General features: G+C 37.7%; 1 protein-coding gene and 1 long non-coding RNA gene across 16 annotated transcripts in view; one reads left to right on the top strand and one right to left on the bottom strand.

Moving 5' to 3' along the window:
• Positions 1-10,097, bottom strand: part of ZMYND11 (zinc finger MYND-type containing 11) — a 104,348-nt gene extending 94,251 nt beyond the window's left edge. For 7 of the 15 annotated variants that reach the window (XM_026718333.2, XM_026718340.2, XM_087916214.1 and 4 more), the window contains exon 1: positions 9,850-10,090. The gene's annotated coding sequence lies outside the window, so the exon portion shown is untranslated. Of the gene's footprint in view, positions 1-9,609; positions 9,771-9,849 lie in introns of those variants that run through there. The other 8 variants (XM_087916223.1, XM_087916226.1, XM_026718347.2 and 5 more) reach the window with 5 other exon arrangements.
• Positions 10,098-10,199: 102 nt separating this feature from the next.
• LOC148123904 (uncharacterized) overlaps positions 10,200-20,887 on the top strand; it is a 41,075-nt gene continuing 30,387 nt past the window's right edge. Inside the window, exon 1 of the long non-coding RNA XR_015740027.1 lies at positions 10,200-10,302. This is a non-coding gene — a long non-coding RNA (uncharacterized LOC148123904). The remainder of the gene's footprint in view (positions 10,303-20,887) is intronic.

The raw sequence follows: 20,887 nt of genomic DNA, 5'->3' as shown, positions 1-20,887 counted from the left end.
GACCATTGTTTGAATCTTATAATCTGTATTCATTTTGAACAGAAATATATGAACTGAAAACACAACTGTAATAAATCATATTATAGTTCCATAATGATTATTTTAATGATCACCTGACCTGTTCAATACATAAGATAAAAAAGCAACAGATATGGCTTTTTGTCCTATGCGAAGATATTTTTTCAGTAATTTATTTAAGCTTACCTATGCTTCATATTTTTTGCCACTTTTACTGAGCATTGTTTTAATATATCCAAATTTTGGTGATTTTATATTATTGTTGCCAAGTGTAAACTCTCCAGGCAATTCGACTGATAAAAGGAATATAAACTTGAACAAAAATATTTGTTTTCAAAAAATGATTGAAATTAAGTTCCAGTTTACATTTCACTATCAAAAGCTTCGAATTAAAAAAATTATTGAGGAATACAGAAATATTTTATTGCTGGTAATTTTATAAGGCAAAACAATTAAATTAAATCAACTGTTGTTAACAGAAATGTTAATGAAACTAAGACAAAAGAGTAATTATTAAAAATGAACAATAAAGATCATTTCCAGTATTCCAGAAATAAAGTCAGAGGCATGTTTATCACTAGCCTTTTTAGTTGAAGTTAGAAGAGTACATGAAATTCCTGAATGAAGAAGCTGGACTTAAACTTGCACTTTGTGGGACACTGATGTTGTTCAAAACAGTGGTCGCCAACCAGTGGGCTGGGGACTACTGGTGGTTTGTGACAAAATTGTGGTGATCCACAGAGAAATGTCATCCCCCAAGAACTTCCCCCAAAGCAATTAATCCAGGCTGCGTGAGAACACAAGGCTGCACCGCCCACATGGCCCGCCCACCCACTGGTCCTCACCCTTTGGCTGAACGCAAACCTTACCTTGAGTAGAGCCTTGCGAGCTGGAACTGGAAAATAAGACCAATGGCGGGTGACAGAAATCTGCCCCGGGGTGGCTTGCTGACATTGGTGGAAAAGTTGGTCCCATATTCCAGAGCTGCAGTAGTCACAGCTCTGGGATGACCAAAGGGCCAGTCCTATGACTATTGAAGCTCTGAAATATGGGACCGACTTTCCCACCAACATCAGAAAGCCACTGTCAGTCAAAATTCATATTAGTGGTCCTCAGGATTTAAAATTATGGGTTTGGTGATCCTTGAGGTCCAAAAGATTGGCAACCCGATTTAAAATGGACCAAAGTACTGATAAGGAGGCATGACATCCAAGAATCTGTTAAACAAATTGTCCTTATTATTACACATATAATTTACAGCAACCTTATTCTGCGAGAATCGTTAAGATCAACATTACCTGACAGCATATTTAATACAGGGTAAAAATGATCTGATTCAAGAGAATCTGACCACTCAGACTTCTGAGCCCAGCTCTTAATATACCTACTGATTACATATTAGCATTGCATGGCATTTCTCTGTCAAGTAAAATACATTTGTATTGTTCCTGAAGTTTTTGCTATTTGTTCACTAATGCAAAAGGGCAGGGTACAAATCCAATTAAATAAACCATTAAATAAATTAATACTAAAGCGAAAGTTCCTGCTAAAGAATACAATGTATTTTGCCAGTCCATAAACACATTTCCCATTCCCATTTTGCAGAAATTGACTTTTTTAAAAATCGGAATGGTCAATATATATAGTTCACTAAACCTTCTATCAGTAAACAGACTCAGCTGCTCTATTGAGCTTGTTGAGATAATATACAGCCATTCTAATTAGCTACCAATAAAATTAACTATCATTCCAAACATTCATTAAATGACAAATCTCTAATGCACAAAACTGTAACAAGCAACATTATAAGAATTATCATGATTGCCTTCAAAGAAATGCTATGATTATTCTTCAGTGTTAGGTTGCATTGCAATAGATTTATCTTAGAATACTGCTTTTAATTAATTGGGGGGGGGACCACTTATTTTCTAATATATAACAAGAGCAGTAAGCAATTAAATTTCTGTGTAACAATGAAAACAGAAACATAATTTGCAAATAAACCCTAAGATAGTCAGCAAGTACCAACAATGATAAGCCATTGGGTGCCTGCCTATGCAAATTACAAAGGAATAGCTCATTAAAAAGTAGAGTACTTCAAATGTAAAATATTTGACAGTATAGTAAGGCTGTAAGCCATCAGACATCCCATGAACATTCACAGCAAATAGGTAATCATTTCTTTGATGGTTCAGCATGTTTTAAATGCAAGCCTGTGAAACAGATGATCCTGAGTGTACTGTACTTCCAACTTAAGATAGTATAGCAAACTGACAAAACAGCATCATAACACTGATGATGTTGCCTAGTTTGGTAATGAAACGTCTGTAAGAAAGCCACTAAGTTCATCACTAAGGACTCCACAAATGCAACCCCTGTATTATCTTAGATCATCATTGGCTCTAAAGGGTTGACCAACATTTGCATATTGTTATGTAAGAGTGCTAAGGTTACAATGATGAGCATTCAGCAAAAATAAATGATACTTTCCAGGAATTCTTCCATCTAATTTCTTCCATTGTATTTCTATTATATGTTACAATAAATAATACCAGACCTGCAAAAGACTACTTTCCAATGTCAAAATGCCAAAATACAAACTGTATTGTAATATCTTCAATAAATTGATATCCTGGGTGTTTTTACTTCTTCTAAGGCCATTTTCAATTAATGTTTGTCACCTTCCAATTCTATACAATAACTAATGAAAAAAAATGTGATAAAGTTAGGCAATACACTATGCTCAAATAAACAAGGAAAATTTACTAATGCCCTAATATTTTAAAGTCTTCATTTGCTAAATTGAGAGTGCCAGAAAAAACAAAAACTATTAATCTCTTTAAAAATACCATATACAGAATAATCCCTATTCATTTACATCCTTTTGGCAACTGTCCATTTGAGATAATTACTCTAGATTAATCTGTTCTAGTATACATTCCTATTATAACATTGCATGAACTCGTTTTTAAAAAAATGCACGTTTGTTGCTTAAATCTTTTCCAAATAAATAGCATGCTTAAACATATTAACCTAACTCTTTCTGAAATATTGTGTAATAAAAATACAGGTTTGGTCATTATAGGCCTAATAACCTAAAACAACAACAACAAAAAATAAGGTGGAAAAATAGACTACAAAAAGATTTTGGTCCCACCCAGAACACCATAGTGAAAGAAATCTAAATGAAATCCAAATGAAATCTAAATATTAGTTGAAGCTGTTGCTTCAGATATCAATACTATCTGGATAAATATGACAATAACGTGATAAATTAAAAATAGCTTGTTATCAATCTCCACCACCTCCAATAAATTCAAGCATGTTAAAATTAAACTTTTCTGACTTTCTGTACAGTATTGAAATCAATTGATCCTTTAGAATTTCGCTACCCAGATTTGGCCTATTATAAAATGAAAACTGTAATATAACATTTATAACTGGTCTACTAGTAAATTAGTCACAATAATAGGATCGTGCCATGCCTTTTTTTTTTTTTAAGAAAGTTTAAACTAAAATTACTTTTAGCATAAATTCAAAATGCTTCAGAATTAGTTTCCATCTGTCAGGCCCAAATACATTCATGTATCCCACATTAGTAGAAGTAGGGATAGCATGAAACTGTATATATACCAGTACTGAAGTTTTTTGAACAGCTTACAAACACACACACAAATTAAAGCTTAAAAGCAATTTAAACCATGAAACTAAAATGGATCAAAATAATCAAAAATTAAATGCCTATTCAAAGCCATGTTTTTTAAAGTTTAAAAGCAAACAAAGAATTTACTTTCAGTTCAGAATGTATTCCAAAAAAACTGAAGCAAAAATTAGAACAAGTTGCCAGGAGCCTGTGTTAGGTATAGACACACCTCTTCAAACGAATTCAATTGTGGTAAAGACAGAAACTTCTTAGGGGCGAAGGCATATTCTCAAGAAATCTGACCCCAAGCCAAATAACATTTTAAAGAGAACAACCAGCATATTGTATTCCATTTGAAAACAAACTAGTAGCCAATATGATGCTTTTAGGACAGGTGTAGCATTGTCTCTTTCAATTTTCTGTTATTTCAAACCTGCAGAAGCAAACATGTAGAAAGTCTCTACCTCACTTTAGGTTATTTCCTTCTAAAAGTGAAGGTATTGACAGGACGTAAAAGATAATGGTTCAGGTTTCAATCTAAGAAATCAGAATGCAGTTTTCAGGTGAACATTCTCAAACTGAACACTTGTTTCTGAAAATGAAGTATTCTACCTATAATTTATTTAGATTTTTTTCAGCCAGCTTTTATTATTTTTACAAATAACTCAAGGTGATGAATACATCTAAAACTCCTTCCTCCTCCTATTTTTCCTACAACCACCCTATGATATGAGTTTGGACTGAGAGAGAATGGCTCAAAATCATCCAGCTGGCTTCTACAATGAAGGTGGGATAAGAGCATAATCTCTGGTTTCTAGCTTGGTGCCTTAATCACTAGCTCAAATTGGTTCTATAACAGAGATACATCAACTGCCATCTTCTACAATTAGCTCTACTCTTATTTGAATTTAACTTTAGTTTTTGCTCTCATACAGCCAATTATCAACTGCGAATTAGTGTCTAACTTAAAAGATGTTACAGAAAGATTATATAGAATAGAGCAATTTAAAGCAGTGCTCTTTTCCAAATGTCCAAAAGAATGCAAATGGGTAGATATCATGACTGATGGTATAAAAAAAAAATCACTGAATATTTTTTTAAACCAAGAGTTATTTTATTAACTGTCAGACACAGATCAGTCATCAAGCCAAATAAGGCAATCTCTGGCTTGTAGCCTACTTTGTAGCCAATATGGGAAATGTTAATTTATAACCTGCAGAAATATTTCATTTTCTCAATGTTTTATCTGACCGAGATACCCAAGATCTAGGTTGCCAGTCCAAAAGAGATACTCAAAACTTGGTTATGATTGGGCAAGTGAGACCATTTAAATTTCCTCAAGCAAAGTTCTAAACAAGTTTCACATGTTATAACAAATCAAAATAAGCAATCTTCTGGTCAAAAATTAATTTCACCTTTTGATTGGAGGGTGTGGACTAGTTTTATTGAAAATGACTCCTAGATCTTTCAGCTACACAAGTTACATTTGTCATTTATTAATTATAAAGAAAACAGTAGCCTACCAAATTCATTAAGTATGATTTAAAGCAAGGGTTCCAACCTGGGGTGCTCGTACCCCCTGGAGGTGCGAGATGATATTCCAGAGGGTGCGAGAAAAGCCCAGGTAAATAATAGGATATTGGCTATATGTTGGCATTTTTATTTATTATGCAATGGATTAACTTTGTTTTCATTTTAGAGTTAAGTATCGTTATTTAGTGGCCATCACATACATAGCTGAAAAGATTCAATCCTACCATATATTTAATGCGTTCAGTAGTTCCTAAAATCTAAATTTCAGGGGTGCGAGGTTCAAGTGAAATTTCTTTAGGGGTGCGGGGCGAAAAAAAGGTTGGGAATTTAAAGGATGTATGTTATCATCAAAGAGTTGGCAAATTGCAGTAATGTAAAATCTTCTGTTGAAACTTTAATTTTATGTAACATTTCAAATTCAATATATTTTTCACATAGAATGTCTTTAATTGTATACATGTACCCTGTTTCCCCTAAAATATGACCTACCCCAAAAGTAAATCATAGGCTGAGTTTTGTACCCCTAAAATAAGCCCTAATTAAGATTCCGCCCACTTCATAGTGCACAGGTAAAAATTAAGCTGAGGGATGGGTGGAGCTGCCCTTCTGCTTACCTTTGGACAGTTGTAGCCAGGCTTTGCACATCCTGACACCTGCCTTGCTGGCCCATTTCTTCTTCAGCCGGCAAAGCTGGCAAGGCTTTCCTGAAAGCCTCTGTAGCTGGTAACAAAGCTCTGGATCGATCTGGAGCTCTGGTATCGGCTGCAGAGATCTTCAGGAAAGCCTTGTGAAAAGGAGGCCGGGGGCGACGCGCGCAAGTGAGGTTAGTCAGTGGATGACATCTCCCAAAAATAAGACCTGGTGCCTTTTTTGATGGCAAAAAATATATAAAACAGGGTCTTATTTTCGGGGAAACAGGGAATTGTAAAATTCATTTCACTTTCTGAAATTAGAACTAATCTATGAAGAGAATACAGATAAAATCTTTATCATTTTATTCTATTATTTTTATTGGTTTAACTTAATGTACTCTAATGGTCTCCAACCTTGGCAACTTTAAGACTTGCGGACTTCAACTCTGGGAGTTAAAGTTGCCAAAGTTGGAGAAGCATTCTTAAAAATTGTAATTTACCAGACATCTGTTAATAAAAATAAATATAGTAATGATATAATAGAAATTATTTTAATTGGGGTTAGGATTAGGATTAAAATAATGAAATTCCTTAGAACTAGAACTGTTTATACCCAAGAAGCCACCAGGGTCTCAAACCACCTTAATCACAAAAGAATAAAGACTGGTCTATATTTGCCTATCTCTTAGACTCTTCAAATTCTCAAATAAACTGAAAGTAACCCAGTCAATACAATAATTTCACAGAATCATAGAAAAGGGACTTTACAGGTCTTCTAGCAGCTAGTCCAACCCATTGTCCAATTTTTAGATATCACTTATTAGCTCTGTATCAATGAGCTGGGCTGATAATGAACTATTTTACCAACCAAAACTGTTAAAGTAATAATTCCTTAAATATACTTTACCCATCTTTGGTTGGAAAGTAACAGCACTCCATTACACCATGCTGGCCACATGACCACAAAAATATCTTTGGACAGTGTAGGCTCTACACTGAATCATATTAACTGTCCAGCTGACTCTATGATTTCAATCATGCCCCCGATTATCATAAATTCTTGCAAGACCTCTTGAAAGGCTTAACTTTTAAGAGTGGGCTCCAAATAGAGAGGAGAGATGCTGCCATAGATCTACTCCAAAATGTGGAGCATTTCCTGACTTGGTTACTGTGCCTGGAATGATATTTAAAACAGGAGCTGTCACATACAACAGCATGTTCATAAGACCACAGATCTGTCTTAACACCCCATTATTCCAAAACATTCTATAATTTTGCACATTCTGTAATGTCTACCAAATATAACTAGCCCTGGTTTGTTTTTTTGCTACATTTGTATCCTGTTCATGATTCATTCTCATAATTAAAAGATGTTGTAGGATTTAGATGCTGGAATTCAAACATCCTGGTGGAAACAAAAACAGATATTCAATTTGTTGTTTTGAAAAGGGTTAATGCTGGTAAAATTGGATAATAAAATTCATATTTGAGACATTGTCTTTTTTAAAAAGTCAACAATTAAAATCTTTTTCATCATTTAATATGATAGATTATTTAATTATGTGGGTTGTTCTTTCTTTGGAGAGCGAAGGTTTGCAATATACACATCATTGGTGGATCAGCTTCTGGATTAAATATGCATCTCATGTGGAAAAAAATTGAGCATTTAAATTAATATTAATTTTAATTGTCTGCTCAATGTAGTTTAAGATGTAGATGTTATACAAGAAAATACCTTCTCAAAGGACACCTAATTAAGTGGGGACAAGGAAAACAACATACTTTGATAAAAAATAAATGGCATGTATCCAATCCAGAGCACAAGAAGTTAGTACCCCTGAAGAATTCTGCATCAGTTCTGAACAAGTCCAGTTTTGGTCAGACGAAAAACACTAAGGTTTGGTTTTGTGGACAGGGAATAAATATGTTTTTGAAACATTATCGAATTTTTAGAGCAAGGGTCTTCAAACTTGGCAAGTTTAAAACTTGTGGATTTCAATTCTCAGAATTCCTGAGCTAACATGACTGGAGCAGGAATTCTGGGAGTTGAAGTCCACAAGTCTTAAAGCTGTCAAGTTTGAAGACCCCTGCTTTAGAGACGTATAACAATTCTTAACCTTACTGCAAGAGCAGAACACAAAACCACAAGTCAACCCAATCATTGTATCCGGTAGAAGAATCTGAATCCCCACAACCAGCCACAAGAGAACAACCTGTTCAGTTTTTTCCAGGCCTCTTGAAATCTTGTGCAAGGATGACTTGGTTATCTCGCTCAAGGAACGGTGGGCTATAAATTGAACAGATAAGCAAACAAAACCCACCGAGTTCCTTCTGGCTTATTCATTTGGACTTTATTCTCTAGATAACCCTGCAGCCTTAAAAGGGAAAAAAAACTGTTAATTAATGCAAAATAAGGACTATTAACAACTCAGCCAGATTAACATAAATCTGACATCCATTAAACTGGAGGTTTATGGAAAATATTTTCCATAAAGCAATTATCCATGAGCAATTTATATAGATCAGAAAGAAGGTGCACTTTTTTGGTATATAACTTCATATATCTTCATCCTTTGGAAGGTGCCTCCCCTTGGCCCAGTCTCCTGAATTAACTGTTGTGTTTTTGGAGGGGGGGGGGGCAGAGAGAGGGGTGGTACTTGTGTCCTTCAAATCTCCTAAAAGGCATATCGCTTCAGTCCAGACAGGATGAGTTCAATTCCTGTATCCTTGCAAAAGCAAGACAGCTACCGTATCCTTGCTAAAGCTACTATCGATTATTATGACCACCCTCATCATCACCCCCAGGAACACTTTTCTACTTCCAAAGGCTACCTACAACCTTCCTTCCCCTCCCCTTGATTGAAGGATGCAAAAACTTCCCCTTCCTACTTTGAAGTAGGATTAAACCAAGATCGAGCCCACCGGAGAAGCTTTTACGGCCGCAACTACGAAGCCCTTTTCGCTTCAAGGCCTCGCTTTCCTCCTCCTCGCCCACACCCCTGCTTGCCATTATTCGGCCCAGACCTGCTCCAAAGCCACCCCAATGAAGTGAGAAGGCGAGCGCGGGCGTCTCCGAGCGGGAGGCCCATCCAGAAAGGCTGCGGCTGCGATGAGGGCGACCCGCCCAGGCCTTTCCAGTCACGCAACTCCCAGGTTCCCCGTCCGAGAAGGCCTTTCCCGGGGACGGAGTTTCTCCCCACCCGTTTGGCTCCCGCTAGAGATGGGCACATGCACACCCCCTTTTCCTCCCCGCAGGTGGCCGCCGCCGCGGGAGGGGTGGTGGTCGGTCCGAGAAGCCCCCCTCCTCGCCGCAATCCCCCGTCTCGTGTGGGAGCTAGGCTGAATAGACAAGCCCCTCCCGCCCCCGGGTTGCAAGGGAGCACCCCCGGATTCACACGAGGTTCCTGAAAACGGGTTGGGAGGTAGAAGAAAGGAGTAAAGGTGGAGTGAGAAATAGACACCCCCCTTCCATGCATTTTGCAAGAGCGAGTAGGCTTGTTCCCCGGGCGGTTAGTCCCCTGCCTTCGCCGCCCACCCCTAATCCCGTTGTATTCTGATTTTGTGCAACCTCCTACCTCCCCCCTCAACACCTCCGGAGCGGCTGCATCTCTATCTCTGCCCCATCGGCATTTATTTCTCCTCCCCGTCGCATTCAACCTTCTTCTCCCTCCCGCGGCTGAGTCTAGCACACCCGGGTTTTGTAGTTTTTTTTTTTTTAAGGCGCCATGTTTATAATCCTCCATCCTATTTTAAAAAGAAAAAAAAAACAAGAATTCTTCTCACCGCCAACCCCGAGACGCCGCCTCTCCCTTGCTTGCCCCCGTCCCTCCTTCTCTCCTTATACTCCCTCCAACCAGGGAATAAAAGACGCTCGGGATTTGTACCGGGCGGGGGTTATAAAAGACTGGCTTTTTCGCTGGTTCCTCTCGGTCCCTTCTCTCCCCTCCTTTTTTTTTTTTTCTTTCCTCCTTCCTCCTCCTCCTCTTCCTCCTTCCACCCCGACTGAAGCCGGGGAACCCTCACCTTGTCCGGTGGCGTCTCTAACAGTTGTAGATTGTGCGGGCGGAGAAAAAGAAGTTCGCGCAGGTTAAAGTTTGCAATTCCTGCTCGAGGCCGCGGCTGCTTCCTCCGCCTCCTACATATTTTCTCTCCCCAACGGAGTTTTATTGTGTCTGAATTTTTTTTCCCCCCCTCTCTTTCTCTCTCCTCGCTCCTGGCTGTCTGCACACTTCTAGCTTTCTGGGATAAACAGGGTTTAGGATACAGCCTCAGATCGTCGGAAAAAGGAGAACTCTAGCGGCGTCTGATGGAGTTGCAGTCGCTTTCTTTTATTTTCGTCCTTTCCACGCCCCCACCCGCTTTCCCCTCTCTCCCTGAAATGTAGAGATACGGATGGCATTTAGAAGGCGATTTTTCCAACTATTGGAACGATCTCTGCTGAGTTGCGATAGCATGAATGTGTAATACTGTATGAAGGTCGATTTTTCGTTCATTTCTTCTTGCCATCGTGTTTTGGAAGTTTTTTAAAAAAATTAATCATAATACTGTGATTTCCAAAATTACAAAAAGATTTGTGGAGGCAGTAAAGAGCAATTATGCATGTCGGTTTGTCTCTGTTACACAGAATCGACTAGGATCATTGGTTTTCTAAGCATTGCATGCATTGTACTCATGGTTTCTTATTTTTGCGGTGGAAGGTAATTTTTTAAAAAGCTGCGATGATCATTAGGCGTTAGCAAATTTTACCAATTTAAAGGTGACAATCATTAAAATGATGCAATCTATCCGTGATTACATTCTAAGCGAGGTCCAAATTTATTGAATTTTTTTGGAAATATATCCCATATATGAAATCGCAGCTGCCCTGGGAGAGGGGGAACATCTGTATTCTGTGGTCATTCTATTTGATGGAAAAGGATTTGATTGTGAACTTCCTTTCAAAGGAAGAGAATTTGGGCAAAACTCCCGGGTGTTGTGTTTTTGCACTTCTGTAGTTACAGGTGGCCAATGGGTTTGTGTACAGGTTACTTTTCATTGAACAATGCCTGCGTGCTTATTCGATCAAAAGAAATTCAGTGTATTGAATCATGAAAAAATTCCTATGGATAGTTTTCAAATTGTAGCCAAAGAATCTGCAGCTCCCAAATATTATGGAAGTCATTGGCACAAAACAATGGTACTCAGTCTTTAGATTGTTGTTGTTTTAATGGAAGCCTCTTTCACAAAGATAACTTCTAGCAAAATTATGAAACTGATTTTGGCACAGAATTAATATACAGGTTTCTAAATAGGTGGGTTTTCTTATTGCAGATAAAGATAATGTATGACATGGAGGCTTGTTAATTGCAGTGTTAATATCCAATGCATTGTGAGTCACTGCCGTGATGAATTGCAAGTCTTCCAAACAAGACTTGCTTTATAGGTTGAGAATTTATAAACTTTTATTCTTTTGTTGGGGATGAGTGAGGGGTTAATTAGACATAAACAGTATAACAGCCACACTGTTAAGATGGACCATTTGATGTTTTTGAATATTGAGATAATAATATCAAGACTAACCAGGTTAAAACTAAGAGGAATGCAAAATTTGACTTTATCTGTTGCAAAACTATTTTTAAAGTATTAGGTTGATTTGTTATGAGTTAAAAGTCAAGGTGATCTTAGTTGGTTAACCATAGGAATTATAGTTCACTGAATCATAATATTTACATAATCTGTAAAATGTGCAAAATAATAATTATCAATAAATATCTATAAAATGTGCAATAATAATCAGAAATAAAAATTGATTCAGATTGTACAGCTGAATATAAGCATATATAAAAAGCAGCGGTGTAGGAAAGTGTAGGAAAGGCAAATCTTAGTTTATTAAAATATATGTATATTCCTGTTATGATTTTATTATTATATTATTTGATTTTTTTAATTAGTTCTATGGTTTTAAATGTGTTTTTTATATTCTGTAAACTGTCTTGAGTCGCCATGGGCGAGTAGGTGGCAATATAAATGTAATATATAAATACATATTAATATTTCTATTAACATCTTTCTAATTTAATTTATGATGGAAATTATATAAATCACTGGGATTATATTGTAGACATATTTATATTCAGTATAGAGACATTCTGACAATTTCTTTTTAGAAGAGTGCATGATATTAACTTTCCACTTAATGAGGATGAGGAAGATATTGGCTAAGTTTTGCATAGGCCTGGCTGCTTTATTACAATTCTGGTCACAGCCTGTACAAAAACAATGTTGTTTTGAGATTGTGGAAATGAACCCAGATGCATCTGGACAGCACTAGGAAAGAGAGTATGTTTATTCTTTCCAAATTCCTTTGTAACTTTTTCAAAACTCTTGAAAGAAGCCTGGGGATTTTTTTTTCAAGCAAAAAGTCAAAAAAGTACTACTTTTTGGAGATATTGTTTTTTAAAAGACTACATAGAAAGTGTTCATTTGTTTCATTTTGCTTAGTTTAATGGTTTTGCTCTAAATTTAAATCATACCAATGATAATGAATACATGTAGGTTTAAATGAGTAATGAGTTCCTATTCTCAATTCCTATGGCTCTGTTTGTTTATTTCTGATACAGTGTATTTAAAATTTGAAGTGCCTATTGATTGTACTTGGGAGATGTAAAAAAGATACGTACTTGCATATTTATTGCTTGAATTTCTTATTGTTTATTTTGTATCCTACATAAATGTATGTAATATTACTGCATCTCAGTAAATCTGATGAAAAGTATTGATACCTTCAAGGGGAACTCCTGATACAGTTTCTTTCTTTATTTTCAGTTATAAGCCACTATAAAATAGATATAATTATTCAAAATATAAGTAAGGCACAAAATAGTATTAATTATTATAAAAATTACTCAGTATTATAAATCTTGGTAACATTAAGATGTAACTATAAGAATTGTCCTTATTACTGGTATTTAAAAAGAACTGAAAAGAGCTAATATATAGATCCTATAATGAGGTAAAAAAAATCTAATAAACTAGGAATTCTCCATTGACATCACTTCATTTCCTCGCTCTGATGTCTTGGAGTATATCCGAAGTATTTTATATTGTACAATCTTGCAGGTTGGCTAAATGAGCCAAATGGTCTAATTATACTTTATTGTAACAAAATCTTGCAAGTTTTAATGTACAAATCTTCTTTATAACCTGAGAACTTGACGGGAGAGGGGATCCCTTCAGAGCCTCTTTTTTCTACCCACTGTGCCTACTCTTATCGGAATGCAGCAGCATCTTTTTTCCTCTTCTACCAACGCCATTCACACATACTATTTCAGTGCATAGATTTTTTTTTTAAAGGCTGTAAGATCTGGGCCAATCTAATCTCAGGAGTAAAGAGATAGCCATATTGACAGACTAAAATATGTCAATAGAATATGAACAGCACAACAAGGTACAATCAAAATAAAAATAGTAAGTCAAAAAAATAGGCTTTATTGTGAGATAAACATTCACTGGCACCATTAGCAAGCTACATAAAATTACCAGAATTAGAATTTACATATAAAACACATTAATCTCGTTGTTATAGAGCAGGGGTGTCAAACTCAAGGCCCACAAGCCAGAATAATATCTCTACCAATGACCTCCCAGACTCCCGTACATGCCTCAGATATCTTAAAACCATAAATGAAAGCAAAAATAACATCAAATGCTACCTATGTGACAATTAAGCCCATCTTGCCTGCTTAGTTTTAAAGATGTAGCTGATCTCCTAAAAGCATCAGATACATTCCCTTGTCTGTGTCCATCATGTTTTCCTAAGCTAAACAAACCAAGTATCCTGCCTGACAGAGTTGATAGCATAGAATCACTCATGCACTCAATAGAAAAACACTTAGCAACACTTTTGAAACAATTATACAAGAAAGTCTAATTTCTCTTGAAAAAAAAAATACAGCACTGATAAGCGACTACCTATCAGCTCAAAATCAAATCCCAACCCAACAACCACTACCACAACTACTACCTCAACTACAATCACAACTACAACCAAAAATAACCACCAAACCACAACCACAACCACAAATAATTACTATCCCATCAAATAATTCCACAAATGATATCTCCTTACTCATCAGAGACACCATTGAACGTGATCAGAAACATCCAAATAATATCTTATTTGATCTTGAAGACACCAACGAATCAGATGACATCACCAAAGTATGTAATGTCATAAGCAACTCAAATACAACAAACATCTCTCCTGAAGATATCATTGAAATAACCAGAGATGGCCCTGAGTCCAAATACAATGATGGCTCAGTGGCCCAAAAATTTTGTAGAGTTGTTTACAAAAATGAGTCCAGAAAATGCATATTCATTCATACAATAAACGCCATTGCAAAAACCAATCCCTACCACAAAAAACTTCGCTCAAGACCAGACTTATCCATACTGCAAAGAATCCACTCCCATGAACTCCACAATGAACTCAAAAGACGTCTAGACAATGGAGAGAAGGATCTCTACATTGACTACTGCACTGATTGTATCAAAAGTAAGTCACACAACCCACAACTCCACATCCAACCTACCTCATCCAACCCACCATCACTCAAAACTAGGCACGCATGCCCCAACTACCTCATTTTCAACTACAACTGGCCTTAAATGCAAGCTACTCAATGCAAGAAGCCTTGTGAATAAAATACCTGAATTTTTCTTCTTACTAAATATGACTAAATTCAACATCATATTTGTCTGTGAAACATAGCTCAATGCATCTCTCCCTGACTCCATTACCACAGTAAGAGACTATCATGTTTACCAATCAGATCGTGAAATCCCTAGAGGAGGTGATGTTGCTATCTTCTATTAAAAGTCCCTACATCTAAAAAACATCCAAGTTATCCAGGAGCTTGCTATTCCTGAGACCATCATCTGTGAACTGTCCTTAAATATCATATTTCGGTTCTTACTATGTTACAGAGCCCATGATTATGACATCGAACATGAGTTCAGTAAACAAGCTAAATTCACTACTAACATGGGCAACATCCTGCCCACACACTTTTGTCCTTCTTGGTGACTTCAATCTACCCCACATTAACTGGACCCTAAATGAATGTAAAACTGAATCCATACATGCAACCTTCTACAATGCTGTAACAAACCTGGGACTGGAACAACTAGTAACTAACAATACTAAACTTAACAACTGCCTCAATCTCCTCTTTTGCAATAGTTTGAATTCAGTTTATGGAATACATATTAAAGAACCCTTTTCCAACAGTGACCACAGCATGATTGACTTTTGTCTCAACATACGTCCACACAAAAATCAACACAACGATGTGATCTCCAATTATAACTTCAAAAACAGCAACTATGATCTTATAGACAATGATTTCTCATCCCTAGATTGGCAATTTCTATTCACTGGATGCAATACTGTTGAAGACAGAAGACTTGAAGTCAAAAGAGTCATCAAACTATATCTACCAATAACAACTCCAAAAACAGAAAAAACAGATTACCCATTGTTCTGTATTCTGTACAGGGGTAGATTTGTCTTCTGTACAGAGGCAGATAGATAAACTCCACAAAACATCCATAATAAAGTACTTTTATTGGTTCATCAGGTATCCTCATAACTCACTTTTGTGATGAAGTTCTTCTTTAATGACCAATCCTTTGCATATCTGTCTTGTAAGTTAAAAGATGATTATCTGCTATCCTTTTACTCTTATCTCATAGCGGTAGAAATAGAACAGTTACCACGAGTCTGTGAGTTCAGCCAAGAGTGAGGAAACCTCCCCCAACCCATCGAGGGTCAATTTAGTGACCAATCAGGATTACAGATGTGGTCATGTGATATGTACTACATTTCCCAGGATATCTTAACTACATTTACCATGATGCATTCCCTTAAGGGGACAGCTCACAATTGCTACCTAACTATCCAATTCCCATACGCTGGCTGGACAGCACACTCCCCGCCTGGAATTGTAAGTTCCACTATTAAAAGAAGAAAAAAAATTAACTATAAACTAAGATAAGCTGTAGACAGTAATACTAACTGAATAGCATATAACTATATAACTAAAATAAACAGCTATATAACTAAGAGAAACAGTAAACCTTAATAAAGCATCAAAGCAAAGCATGCAGAGCTTGAGGTTCAATCTTCTGATTCAGCCTCTTTGTGCAAGTCTGCTGGTCACCTCTGGCAGCCTTTTAGGGTGTACAGGTACTCTTGGTAGCAAAGGTGAAAATCTGGTGGTTGCTTCTGATGGCCTTTTAGGGTTGGAATGGTACTCTTGCTTCCACGGTGTCAATAGGCATTGGTAAGCTGTTGGAAAGGGTGTTGCAGAGGCATATGCCCATGTAGAGCATCTTAATGGATGTCTGGTGGTTGCTGGTGGCCATTTAGGGTGTCCTAGCGAAAGTGTACTTATCGCTGGTGGCCGTTTAATCTGGAATGGCCTTCTTGTTTTCAATGGTGCTAAAGGGCGTTGGAAGGCTGTTGGAATGGATGGTGCTAGGGCATTTGCCTGGGTTGGGGCCTGCATTTGATTGACACAATTCCTGAGATTCCCCAACCCAGGTCTGTCTTGAAGACAAAGGGTGAGTATCTTGGGCCTCTGACTACTTCAGTGTGCGCTAAGGCATCAGGGACATTGAATCCCAACAAGAGCAAAATCTCAGCTTCAGGATCTAGGGCGGGAAATAGATGAGCCATATGCTTCAGGTGAGGTATGCTGCTAGCTACCTCTGGTGTTGCAATGTGGCTGCGTTCATCTGGTATCCCATCCCATTCCAGCACGGGTGGCAGTAGAAACTGGGAACGTCCATCTAATGACTCTATACAGAGTCCAGTAGCATCTCTCCCCGCCGTGCGTCTCAGTGTGGTGCACGTCAATATTGTGAAGTGCGAGACTTCCGGTTTGAGCTTCTTCAGCGACAGACCGAAACCTCATCTCTCCGAGGCTTCGATCCGTGCTTGCCGCTGGAGCGCCCCAAGCCAGCTGGTTTCGGGGCTAAGCCACCCCGTAGAGGTGGTGAAGAGGTGGGAGACTGCCAGGGTTGAGGAGAGCTGCATCTCTCCTCCCCAGCTGGCCATTACTCCCTTTCCTGAAGGCGGTTGTAGCAGTGGTCAGAAATGGCCACCTCAAAGAACTCGACCGGAAAAGAATGTGCAGGAGGAAAATAAGAAGAGAAAGTTTGGTTGACCGGGTCAAACAGCAAAAGCAACAAATAAGGTACCCTGGAATTTAAACTTAACAACTTTATTCCCAAAGAAGATTTTGAAGCTGCGAAGGAGAGAGAGAAGGGAAAGGATTAGGGTTTTTTTCTTTCCTTCCTTATACTGACAGCTAAGAGACTTAAGAAACTGAAAAAAAAATCCACTTTGACATTAATAGGCATCTAAGCTGAAAATAAAAGTCAAAGGAATAATAAAGATTTCTGGACATTTAAAAGTTTTTAAAAGCTGGAAAGGAGGGGAAAAAAAGAATAGAAGGGCAGGAGCTGGAAAAATGGAGAAGACTGCCTGGAATTAAGGAATGGAACTGTAATTAAAAGGAACTTACAGTGAAATTTTAACAAGATTCCTCAAAGATACATTTTAATGGAAACTTGGTAACAAAATAATAGAACCCCAGGAAGAGAAGGTGGAAAAAAGAAGCAAGTAGAAACAGCCTTGGATTCTTTGGATTACTTGGTGATTTTTGGTTTTTGCATCTAGATGACTAAAATTAACTGGGTGGTTGTTTAAAAGTTTTTAAAATGGTATCACTCTTAGAAGAACTGAAAACCGAACTTAAAAAATGGAAAGAAGATGCACAAGGAGGGAGAAGTTCTTTTGGCTTTGTGTTTCAATTCTTAGAAATGGAGATCTGGAACTATGAGAAGCAACAAGAAACGCTTGCAGAACAAGAAGATTGGGACAAAGAAGAAGCCATCTTTAATGATCAAATAATTTTAAGTGGGGGAAAAAGAAAAGGGGGAAAGAGAGTGAAAGGTTTAAGATTAGAAAAACAACCAAAAAGAAGAAGAACAATTTGAAAGATAAGTATAATATTAGAAAGCAACAGAAGAGGGGATTACAGATGAGAGAGTTAGAAGTAGAGAGACGAGGGGGTAAAAAGGGGAGGGAGAAGAAGAGGGGGAAGAAGGCAAGGAAAAGAAGTTGTAAAAGACAGAAACAAGAAATGGAGAAACAGGGAAAAGATATAAGATTGTAACCATAAGTTTGTTTAGAGATAATGGGTGAAAATTTAATTGTGAAAGGGATTCTGCAAAGGTACATAAGATAGCTTTGTTATATTACAAATAAATAACTTTAGAAAATATGATGATGGGTAAAATATTTATTGTAATGCAGTGGGGTGTTTGTTAATAAATAAATGAATTAAAATGATTGAGAGAATTAAAAGGGAACATTTTTAATTATTAGTAATGATTTATAAAAATATAAGTGAGAAATATGGGGAAAAAAAGAATTAACTATGGAAAGTTTATGTGTTCCCAAGGAAGTATGATGTTCAATTGAAAAGAAATGTTAAAGATGTTAAGATTTTAATGCATATTAATGATAGAATAGAATTGGAATGTAATGTGTTTTATTTACATATATATATATAATTTTTTCTTTTTAAGAATATAGTGTCTATTTTAAGAATGTACCAAGCAGAATTCGATTGGAAGTTATGTATTATATTGAATGCTATAATCTTAAAGCTATACATTGAAGCTTAAATAAGAACTTGAATGGATAAAATTAAAGGCTATAAAGGTGTCATACTCTAATTGGTAACTACAGGGAAAAATTTGCTTAATAAGAAAAGATAATGTGAAATTGTAACAGGACAGACAAAAGTATAAATATAATGATTTGAATTGCGATAATTAAAACAAAGTTGAGAAAATTAGAAGAGGGGAAAAACTATGTAGAAAATATAAAATGGCAATAAGATATGGAATAGAATATAAAAATGAGCATGAAATTCAGTTTTGTGTCTGTATGAAGAAGTGATAACCTGGGACCGTGCTATTTTCAAAAAAGATGTTGTATTTGTATTTTGTTTTTGTGAAAACCCAAATAAAATTTAAAAAAAAAATATATTGTGAAGTGCACTTCTTCCTTCTGAACATCAAAGAGGTCGAAGAAGAATGCGGACTTGGCTAGTGAGCGATTGCTCTGAGGGTGCAGTATTACATATAACTTCACTGCTTCTTCTGGGCATCAATCTGGGTAGACTTTGGCTAAGAAGATTTGATGACACATGCAAGGGGCTGGTGTGCCATTGCACACCACTGTGCAATTGACACTCACCGCTGACTCCGGATGTGCTTCTGTAGCATGTTGAGGCTCCTTTTTCAAAGGAGGACTACGAGATGTCTGCAGTAGTGGATCAGCGTCTGGGTGAAGCGCAGTCGAGTGCTGGTCACTATTGCATAAGTCGCATTGCACCTTGGCTGTGCAGTACTTGGATGGATGTTTGGATTCGCAACATCTGTAACAGTATTGATACTCCCTTGTCAACTCCTTTCGTTGGGTCAGTGATTTCACTGCAAACCCAGTATACCTATTCAGCGAGTGACGAGTGTGGTGCATAGGACAAAATTGTATTCTCCTTGTATTTGGAGATCTAAATTGGGTTGGGTGGGATGAGTTAGCTGAGGAGTGTATTATGGACCCCATGAAGGGTCTTTCCCTTGCAGTGTGCATAGGGCCTGTTGATGATATATGGTTGCTGTTGTATCGTTTTTCATTGGGAGGGCTAACAGCTCTGAGTGCGTGGGCCTGGGAGGAGTTGCACACTATTCCCTGGTGGGCCACAAATTCTTTGAGAATGGTAAAGGGTATAAAATTGTGGTGACCCTTGGCCATGAAAGCATCAGACATCTGGAGCCATTGTTCAGTTAGCACCTACAGGAATTTTTGAACGATCTTGTTTTGCATGTCATCTTGGTTAAGACAAACGAGTCCCAATAACTTGGGATCCCGTTGTGCCACTTTCAGTTGTATGAGTATATTAGAGACTTCCGCGATCAGGTGAGGCTTGCTGATAGAAATTTTAGGAAATCTGTGTAGGCTATCCAGGAGCATTGATTGTACATCTGAGGCAGTGCCATACAGATTGTTGAATCTTTGCCATGACAACCGTAGGGCAGTGTCTGGGTCATCTAAGTGGGAGGCATAAAGTGCCTTTGTATATCTGGCAGACTGCGGCCCTAGCCACACCATCAAGTGTACAAGTACTTCATCGGATTTCAGGCATGCAGCCTGAATGGGGCACAGGAAAACTTTCTTCCATAGGAGATATTCCCCACCTGGATCATCAGAGAATTTGTATACACCATTAGCAGCCAAATTTAGCTTTCCTCTGTTTACTGCCAACTTTCTCCAGTAGTCTGCATCATCTGTAGAGTTGGGTTGAGGCATTGACATAGAGAGGTCTTCTCCCTCGTAGGGTTGATTCTCGTAGGGTAGGTTTGAGTTGTATGCCAACGATGGGTTGTAACCTTCCTCCCAGTGCTTACGGAGGATATCGTTCTGCCATTCCAGAGGTGATGGTGGAGCTTTACACTGCTGTGTAGGCTGGCCGCGGTTATCTTGTTCTGCTTGTGAGCTCGGGTAGTGTGGAGGTTGTGGCTGGAATGGTACCATCTGTGGATTGAGTGTGGCAGGTGTCATCGGTTGCATGTCTACTTGTTGAGGAGTCATCGTGTTCACTGTTGGGCTAATTTGCTCACCTGGCAGGCCATGAGACATTGGAGTAGGGTTGCTGGTGCTAGGAAGATAATCTCAGATCTTAATACGTACAACATCAGTTGGGGAAGGTTTGCTGTTGGTGGAAAGTGAATCTCGTACTTTAGGTCATACGTCAGTTCCGTAACTGACGTGTAGAATCTGTGGTTGAGATTCATCCCTGTGCTTCCCTGGTTGTGGGAGACTGCTAGGCAACTGAGGCGGTTCCATCTGCTCATTTTGTAGTGAGTGCTGTTCATCCACATAGGCCTTGACCCGTGTATCTGGGGTCTCTTCTCCCAACTATTCAGGGTGAAGTGGAGGGAG

The sequence above is a fragment of the Pseudonaja textilis genome, chromosome Z (genome assembly GCF_049901715.1).
Source record: "Pseudonaja textilis isolate UNSWEBS1 chromosome Z, rPseTex1.2, whole genome shotgun sequence".
Lineage (NCBI taxonomy): Eukaryota > Metazoa > Chordata > Lepidosauria > Squamata > Elapidae > Pseudonaja > Pseudonaja textilis.
The sequence above is the reverse complement of the archived record's forward strand: the minus strand, read 5'-3'. Positions and strand labels throughout refer to the sequence as shown.